The sequence below is a fragment of the Trachurus japonicus genome, chromosome 5 (genome assembly GCF_045865225.1).
Source record: "Trachurus japonicus isolate A0001 chromosome 5, Traja_1.0".
In the NCBI taxonomy this organism is placed as follows: Eukaryota; Metazoa; Chordata; class Actinopteri; order Carangiformes; family Carangidae; genus Trachurus; species Trachurus japonicus.
In genome coordinates, this window is record NC_140911.1 from 34,875,610 (window position 1) to 34,885,599 (window position 9,990).

A 9,990-nucleotide genomic window follows, 5' to 3' on the forward strand; every position below is an offset into this window, starting at 1 on the left:
CAAACTGCTCCCCCACTCTACACTCATCCCCACCCTCTACCACCACCACCACCAATCCATCCATCCATCCCTCTGGAGCCAGTTGGCAGGTTGTTACAGTATTCAGCATTTTGCCAGGCTCTGTTTGCTTTGTTTTATTTGATTGAATCACATGTCCATGTATTCAGGGCTTCTTGTGCAGGTCAGGTTGATGAAGGAACAAAGTCAATCGTTTGTAGATGAGCTGATAAAAGCCAAGAGTCATGGTGGAGAGAGAGAGTGAGACACAAACAAAAAGAGACAGAGGCAAGCAAAGAGAGAAAACCAGATCCTGTGTCATGTTAGTCATCAAAGCTGAGAGTTGGAAGTAGTAGAGACAGAGAGATGCACAGACAAAGGCAACAATGTGTGTGCTCATGCGTACCATATTTTACTCAATTGCTGCCTCATTTTTAAATAATAGATTCCTCTTTCAATCACCATCAGTGGGTTGAGAGATATTGATCGGCCATCTGGTCTTCTCAAGCCAAAGGCTAATATCCGCTGTTTACTACATATAAATCTTCAGTTGGTACACTAAATAATGCAGTGCCAAGCAGGCAGAGCGAGAGTGAGAGAGCAAGAGGAGGCAGATGAAGCTCCATAAGGCTCATACAAATAGAAAATGCTCCAGATCTGCCAGTGATCATACTAAACTGAGACATTTGTCTCTGTTGGTTCTGTCCTGCTGTGTCCGCTTTGGGACGATTAAACTCCAGCCGACATCGTGCTGTCCAGGAGCAGATGAAACCTTTTTAAGCCACACTATGAAAAATGACTGGGTGCAGAAGTGTTTGCTTGTAGTTTTGGTTCGACATTACTCAGTGTAGGACACATTATTCTACTCCCACCAGTCAGTATGAAGTATTGAAACAATTGCCCCTTGGGAAAACCTCTACAGGCCCTGACTTTTAAAGGAAATTGCAAACACACCATTGATGATATAACACACAGGTTTTGTCCCTATTTCACAGCACAAAAAGAAATGACTGTGCCAGGTGCCAAGTTCAACGTGACTCATCAAGGCCCCATGCATTCACAATATTCTCATTGAATAGAAAAAAAAAACATGTTTGTTTTTAAGGTGACAAAAATTACAGAAGTAATGTTTTTATGGCCTTTGGTGCAGATAAAGTGGATCTGGCAGTGACAAAAACCTAGTTCCTATCATCTCTCACTCACAGGCAGCCAGTAGAAGGCTTACAGTTTGATCAACTTTTTCTATAACTTTTTCCAAAACCCTCCATTCCGAAACCCCCCCATTCCGAACAGACAGACCGACGCAATCAGAAAGGAAACAGAGGCTGCACATTGATCCTTCTTTTTCCCTTTTTGGGGTCAAACAGATCATGTGCATAATTAAAGCAGAAGTAAGTGATATATTTGTGTTAATATAAGTCTTAAATAGTTATATCTTCCGACAGCAATCACTTACATAGAGTGTTTGGACCGAAACACGGGTCTCCCAGTCCCTCTGCTCTGCTCTGAGCCGAAGAGAAAACATTTATCGTATCCTACAGTTTTTATCCAATGAGGAGAGAGAACGGCATGCAGGGCTGTGTGTGCAGCCAAGGGACGCCGTGAATGTGGTGACGTAGGGACGAGGACTGTTATGGTGCGTTCAAGGAAACTCGTAACTCATGTTTTTCCGACCTGTGAAGTCGTACCAGTTCGATCTGGTACGAGTTCACGGGTCGGAAGTTACGAGTGGCAGTTATAGTGCACTTTCACAGGTAAAACAGGTCGGAAAAACATGAGTGGGTTGCCTGGAACGCTACAAAATCGTAAGTTGTGACTTGAAGCTGTAATTTACGGTTTCAAAAGCCTGCCTGGAACGCAGCATTAGCCAAAACGACTGGATCGCTTACTTCTGCTTTAACCAGAAAACAAGCAAATACTTCATATTAATGACATATAATGCTCATAATGCTTAATGCGTAAAACCGATCTTTGTGCATAATCACATATCAGGCTATATGCTCTGACACACAGAGTGGGACCTGCTGTACAGACCGTTGGTCGTTCTTACCTTAACCCTGGTTAATTTCTGAAAGCACCGAGCAAAGAATTGTCTTTTATCCTCCCCCAGTCTGCTGTGAGCTGGAGCGGCGGCTGCAGCAGGCTCGCGCCTGGGTGAAGTGGGCTCAAGCCGGGCTCAGCCGCGCTTGAGCAGAGCGGGAGCGGGGGAGAGAGAAAAAAAAAACGTGTTAGGGGTGCACCGAATGGGATTTTTTTGGCCGAAGCCGAATAAAATCAAAACGCTTGGCCGAATAACCGAATAATACCTAATACCAAAAGTGGTTTTAAAGTTTTTCTTTTTTTTTTTTAATAGGGCCTATTGGATAAATAAAATATTTTTTTAGACTTATATTTAAATGTTTATTGACTATTCTGACAGTTTTTGAATATTCCAGTTGCCGTTGCTCATCAAAAAAGCACAAGTTAAATAAAGTTTTTCATTTACGTATATCGGCCCATTATGAGTGCTGAAAGATCTATGCAAGTACATTCCAAAAAAACCCAAGTGTCTTTTAAAACAGTGGTAACCTTTCTTGGTCAGATTTTTTTTGTAATTCATCAATTAGGCTACTAGACATTTCAGGTGACTTCATTTGAATTTCAGGCGACCCCACGTGGGGTCCCAACCGCAAGGTTGGGAAACACTGCTTTAGAGTGGGCGACATGCTGGAACGAGGAGCTTTCGTTTTAACTGCTGCACCCGTCTCTCCCTCTCGTACTCAGCATGCTATTCAGGGTGTTTGGTTTTTAAATGATTTATAAAATGGTGCGTTCCTACAGGAACAGTCCCCTCACTCAGCCCTCTCAGTGTCCGTGTCTCCGCTGCAGACAGGACGCACCGGGCTCTTGGAGCGACGTGCAACGGTGCGCGCGGTCGCTGTGCAGCTTTCCCCCCACTGCTCTTGTTGCTGTTGTTTTTCCAGCAGTAGGACTCACTTACTAATAAAGCTGGGGTTTAAGCTGCCGTTTCGATCGTCGCGCAATCGCGTACTTATCAGACTTTTTTTTCCCGATGCATCCCTAAAACGTGTATTTCTTTTGCTCTGTGGGAGATCTCCCACAACAGAGTGGGGGAGAAAGCAAGTGCGACAGATCTGCCCAGTCCCTGAGCAGCGGCTCCGGGTCCGAGTAGTAGCCGACTTTGTCTGTCACCTGGTTCAGCACCCTGGACAGCTGCCTGAGCAGAACTGGATGTGGGAATTTGATGCATTTGATATAGGTCAGAATCCTTTTTTCTTTGGAGTACTGCAGGTGCGGCCGGAGAACGGGCGGCAGTGTTTGATGTAGGAAGAAATATGGACTTGAAAATTAATTTCGGAGTGGGGGGATTTCGGAACAGTGGTGTTTCGGGGGAGAGGTTCGAAACAGCGATGTTTCGGAATGGAGAGCTGTTCCCAAAGTAACCGAAGCCCTTTGTGTGAAATCTGTGGAAGGCGTTTCTTAAGCATTTGTACCTTTTATTTAATGCAGAACAGAAATCAGCTGCCTGCATTGAATGTGGGGTGTTGGGGTCAAAGGGAGCAAAATATCCTGCTGAGACCTTATGATTACTTCACAAGATGTGTAAGCAACAGCCTGAGGCAGAGGCCCACCTGGTTATAGCTTCGACGTACACTCTGAATCCCAATGACTATATAACACAACATCTCCTCAGTACAGTACGATAGCAGCCACGCTTCACTTGAGGACCATTCTATTGTGATTTTATTAACATGTAAGGGTTGTGGGCTCGGCTCTTTACTGCACTTCAGTTTCTGAACTTGATGTTTTTTAATTTGCCTGATCCAATGTCTCTGTGACCTTTTCAACGAGAGCTAATGTGTCTTCTTTCCTTTATGTTCAAAGTCTCAAAACAAGCTTTATATGTCATTTACTTTTCAAGGTTTATTAAATGCATCAGACCGTGGGGTGTATTGATTATTTAAAAGCACCGCTGGATAAAATAGATGTGCCAGCAGTGAGAAGGAGCAGAGGGCGAGCTGCATAAAACAACCAATTCTCCACCCTTGCCTGCTGCTCTGGACTGTGGAATGAAATTATCGCTATTTAAAACATTACACAAAAAGCAACAAGGTCTAGGTGGAAAATGGATTGGTATTTTAGTACATTTTGTTCAATCCTAGACCTTTCTTTTAGTTACTGTGCACAGTTTTTTTTTGCTGCTTTAGGAACCGAATAGAAGGTCAACGAATAGAAGGAATGCATGGTTTTGTTTTCTTTCCCCAAGGCATTTTATGTACATAAGGGAGACCTTTTCCATTTTCAGTATAAAATTTCTCCCGTACACCTGTTACTAAGAACATCCAGGTGCTGAAAAGCCTATTTGATGGTGATCACACAACCCGGATGAAAATGTGAAGCATGAAACTTTGAAACACAACAAACAAGCAAGGCAAAAAATACAAAGCTAATACCTCCGTCTGGATGGTGTGACAACCCCAAATCATCTGTCAAGCAAATGCGAAAAGGGAGTGGGGGAAAAAAAAAAAAGATATTGAGGCTACCTGTTCAAAGCACTACCAATGGTCACAGTGGCACACTGTTGAAAGACAAATCTTGACACAGGATGTTCAGTTGCAGCATTAGCCATTTTTTCACCCCTGAACTCCTGGCTATGTGATCCCCTCAGGAGTCGCTGCCAGTGGGCATCGATGCAGCAGCGACTGTGTTGTGCTTCCTGGACTGGGCTGAGCAGGAGGAACGCTGGGGATGTGAGCTTGCTGGACTATCAGCCGGCACACAGCACTGCCTTTGACGGCCTGGTGTGTGACTACTGGCATCACTACACAGACCCGAGTACCATCAACACACACCACATGGCACGGCACCCGGTCACAGTGTAAAATCACTTTGTAGTCAGCATGCATCACACCCTAGAGGCATGTGAATGTGCGTGTGTGTGTATGGTGTGCTCTGTGCCCCTGGGCTCATGGGTGCTGAAGGGGAAGGTTAAGCTGTAGCCAGATGTTGCAAGACACTGCTCCAATAGAGTCCCTAGTGTGAGCAAAGAGGATTACGGAAAGGGCTTTCATGACTGTTGCACTGTCATATTTACTCTTGTCCCAGGTTTTGAACTTTTATTTGGGCAGAAAGCAACAAAGAAACCAAAACGAATAGAATTCATCTGCTTGTGAAGATGGGCACATGGTACAGTGTTTTTGGAAATCAAAAATTTCCCCATTCTTAATCAAAACACACCAACTGTGTCCTGAGTGCATTTGTACTGTTTTAAAGTAATTGGTATGGATTGTTTTCATGCATGCACACTGCACAGTGATTATTGTTCAACAATGGCACAACAAATGAAATGCAGCAGAAAGAGTTGTAAGAATATACAGCTTTATATTCATAGGATTCCATGTCATTAAACATAACTATGAAATGTCAAGACTAATTACCCATCATGCCAGGCCAATCTGCTTTCTGTCTTGGTGCTCTTCAGTGCAGTTGTCCCTCTCCAGGCGCTGTGTGATAAAGAGGAACTTGGCCTGTGGGATTCTCTGACCTTTGCACTTCTCCAGTGGATATGAGGGTGAGCTCCCTCAGCTTCTCCAGCCCTCGTGGGCTTTGATAAGGACCGACTTGGCACCAGGGAGGACAGTTATCGGGGCATGGGCAGCCACTGTGGCACCTTACTGCAGAGATAACAAGACCCTCTTGTGATTATGAAGTGTCAGATCAGAGGATTTCATGAACCTGTGTTGGATTACAGGCTCTTTTCCTTATAGCACTCCTGGGATGGTTCTCCGGAATGTCGCCTGGGAAGGGAGGATTATGCCTACTGGGAAATCATATGGAATTACAGTGGTTTTGGCATAATGCTTAGCGAAACTAGCTGGGATGTTGAGAGAGGATGAAAGAAGTTAGTGAAAAAACCACTGCTGGTAGAGAGGGAGAAAGTCGTAGAGAGGAGGAGTGATGAGATTTTTTTTTCAATATTGTGGATTTCTCATGCATACCGTGTTCAGCTTCCAGTCCCAGTAAACAGTAACCAGTGGGCCAGAGGCTTAAGGGGATAATGGAGAAGTGGTTAGCCACATGAAGTGGAAGTGGCTGTTTTCTGTGTCCGTCATGAAACATTGAATGACTCTCAGAAAATTACAGAATGGTAGAAGAGTTTCAGACTGGCACATATTTGAATATGCCCTCTATTTCTTGATGGCTTGACTTTTTTCCCCCATTGAAAAACAACTTAATTTGAATAAATAAATATAACTTTGGTATGTGGATACATGCAGGCAATTTAATTTGTGGCATTTCATAAATTGCTTGAGCACACATGTCAGTGTGTGAAGATTCCAAATGAGATAAACTGCCAGATAAATAAATACATCACCAACTATGACAAATTATATTTGGACAGGAAGAAAGACATCATTAGAAATAAAAAATGAAATGATAATTCATTTAAAAATAGCTTTGATTTTAAAGTAATTAGGATTGTAAGGGTGCAATCATCGCTCCTTTTGAAATATTGAATGAAATGAAATTCAGGTATAATTCTTTTCCACAATGGATATTGCATTTTGAAAGGAAAGCAGGCGTGTATTTGATTAAAGACAGAACTTAATTTCATATTCTGCTTGTTGTTGGGACTGTCAGGGCTCCACAGTCAGTCAGTTCTTCTATCATAAAAATCTGCATCCAACTTAATCAAGATTCACTGTTTGTCTGCAATAATACTGAAGTATGCACAGTGGTAATATGCAGAGCGTATGCATACTCTGTGGACTCAAACAGGATAGAGCAATTTTTTTCCCCCTTGGATAATAGATGGAGACAGGACTAAAGATAGAAGTCTGGTTCATGTTGCCAGTGTGGTGTCTTAGCTGTCTGTGCTGCTCACACAGTGTGACTGTGAATGCCAAGTGGAGCTGAGAGCAGGACCTTTGATCTCTCAAAGCATGCCTTTAAAGGGAATGTCAGACCCACTCGAGCGTACATGCAAACCTGACGTAGATGATGTTTGTATTTTCTTTTATGCCGCATGTCAATTATTTCTCGCTAACGCTAACTAATTAATCCTACTGTATGTTGTACTGATGGATTTGGCTGAGGTGAAGCTTGAAAAAAACAACGTCTTTCAGTCTAAAGCAACTAGATGCAACAACACTGCAAACCTTAAAACTCAGTGTAGAGTTGAATCAACACCACTTTGATACACTCAAGGAAAACAAAACAAAACAATGGAACTTAAAGGCTCAAGTACGCCCGACTCTGTGGGGGCCTCAACAGTGGTAAAAAAAAATTCTCTATTGCACTGGCTTGCATTAGACAGTATATAGAGTCTCACCTTGCAGAAAATATATATAAAATCAGACACAGGTTAAAATATGTCATGATACAAATTACATGATTTTCTTATAGCCTATAAGCAACAGTAAATATTTATATTACAGTTTTCCACATAAAAAAAAAAAAAATATATATATATATATATATATATATACACTTTCCTGACCTAAAGTCTATGGTGTCATAGACTATCGACAGGCTGTTGCAGAAATAAGAAATAAGTAACCTCAGGTCATCTTTTTATTCTCTCTGCAATATTGTTATTCTCTCAAGACACGACTCCACGATTCAAATTCTTCAAGTGAACTTTTTGTTTCAAATTTGAATTTTACAGTGCACCTTTTGCTAAGTCTGTCTCCAACTGTATCACACTGACACAAGTATATATGACACAAGTCATAACGTGTGTGTGCTGAAATGTGCACTTTACCTTAAGTGATGATTATACTGTAGATAGGCCCACAGTCTGACAGTCAACAGGTTTGAGTGCCTCGTCCCTGTTATCCCACGCCAGTCTCTCTCTCTCTCTCTCACTCACTCACTCACTCACTCACTCACTCACTCACTCACTCACTCACTCACTCACTCACTCACTCACTCACTCACTCACTCACTCACTCACTCACACACACACACACACACACACACACACACACACACACACACACACTCACAGAGAGACTCACGAATCACAAGTGACACAGAGAAACTTGATGAATATCAAGCAGAAATAAGGTGATGATCAAATCTCAGGTCATTTTTTCCCCCTTTCCCTCCATCTAGCAGCCAGCCATGATCCTCTGACAGCAGCAATCACGACCTATTGAAAATGTCCCTCTCATCTGAAAATGGCAGCATGCAGAAATCTATAAAAGCTTTTAATGTTGTGGGCCTGCCATGATTGCCCAGGCTTTTATCTGTTATTCACCAGATCACAGTGTTCCACTCCCTCCTGCTTGTCTCTGCCAGGCCAATGACAGGCAGAGAGCATTAGGTGTAATGGCAGCTCCATTGTTGCAGGTAGATAGCCCATATCTTATCGATACTAATTGTATCTGCTCGGCAGAGATAGTTTCTCCCTAACTCATAATTTGCCCGTTGTCTTCTTTTTAAAGAGGAATCTGGAGGAGAAAAAACACAAAGGACGAAGATATTCTTTTGTGACATGATTTATTGATAATTCATGTAAAAAATGATCTTTGTCAATGTCATGTGGGAAAAGAAAATCTTGTTCCTGGGTAAAACTTTTTAGAATAAAAATTCAAGAACACCAAGACGTTCGGTAATCGAGGCTGAGGGCTTTTTACTCTATTACTTTAAGGTTACGCAATGGACTGAAGAAGGTTTTTTTGTCATTAGTTATAATGTTAACCATAGTCAATAAAGCTAGATAAAGTTCTAGGTATTTTAATGGGTAAAAGTTGGTGTTTCAGAAATTCATTTCACCTCATTTACAACAGCTATTTTGTCATGTTCACAGTGGCACTGATCAAAGGAACCACTCAGTCTGTTCCACAGACATTAAAGGAAAGAAATGATTTACCTCTGCAAATGAAATACCTCCTGGAGAGCCATGCCCATGCATTTCAATGACTTGCTGGAGAATCCAAGATTCACATGTTGAGAAATATTGAGGGCATGGGGTTGTGTTAATAGTTTGCCAATCAGACTGGTCCACCATTTTGATTAGTGCATTCAATTAAATTTTCACATCAAATGAAATGCAGCAACACATTAATTGGTTTTGTCATGCTTTGATTTCACACATTGATGACATTGAAATTTGCGGCTGTTGCCAAATGTAAAATATTTAGTTCTGTATGTTCATGTAAACGTCAATGAGAAAAACTTGGCAGTCAGATTTCATATGTCGATGGAGCATGATAGCATTCAAGCAGCAGTAACTTTGACAAGTGCGGAGAGGTTATCGCCTCACATTTCCTATCAGTTTGAGAGCTGCACTGCTTCAGGTCTAAGAGGAAGTGTGTGCTGAGTTGACGGAAACTCACCTCTTGTCTCCAGAACACCACATGTCTATCAGAGCTGCCTCCGGCCTGATGGTTAAGGAGATGATCCTGTCACAGGTTTGACCCCAGCAATAAATGCTGTCCATTAACAACAACAAATCCTGTCAGAGTGTCCTTGAGCGCCACTCTTAACTCTTATCTGCTCAATCAACAGGAGTTACTCGATGAGAGTGAGAGAATTTCAGCTTGATTCAAATATGCACAGGAAATAGAAATGAGGCATTCTACAGAGGTGGCCCTGATGCTGCAACTATCATCAACTACGTACTATCAGTCGCTCAGCCTCTGTTCCTAGTGTTATCATCCTCTATTATACCATCAGTAACATGGTTATTTGACATAAGCATATGCACTGTACTGATTAAATTGACCATGGCAGTATAAACCATCAGATGACATCATTTTTATTCAAAATTTGTTGAACTTTAATTTGGTGATGACAAATACAGTATATAGAAGAGAGAATGATCACAAACCTCAGTGTCAGTGACAGTATTACAGATTTTGAATCATGGGTTGAATCATTTCATAGATCACCAAAAATGCACAAAGAGAGAAGTGAGTCAGATATAACTTTAAGAACTTAAAGAATGCTTAATGCAATGACTTTTGGCCATGGTTTCATTTTTAG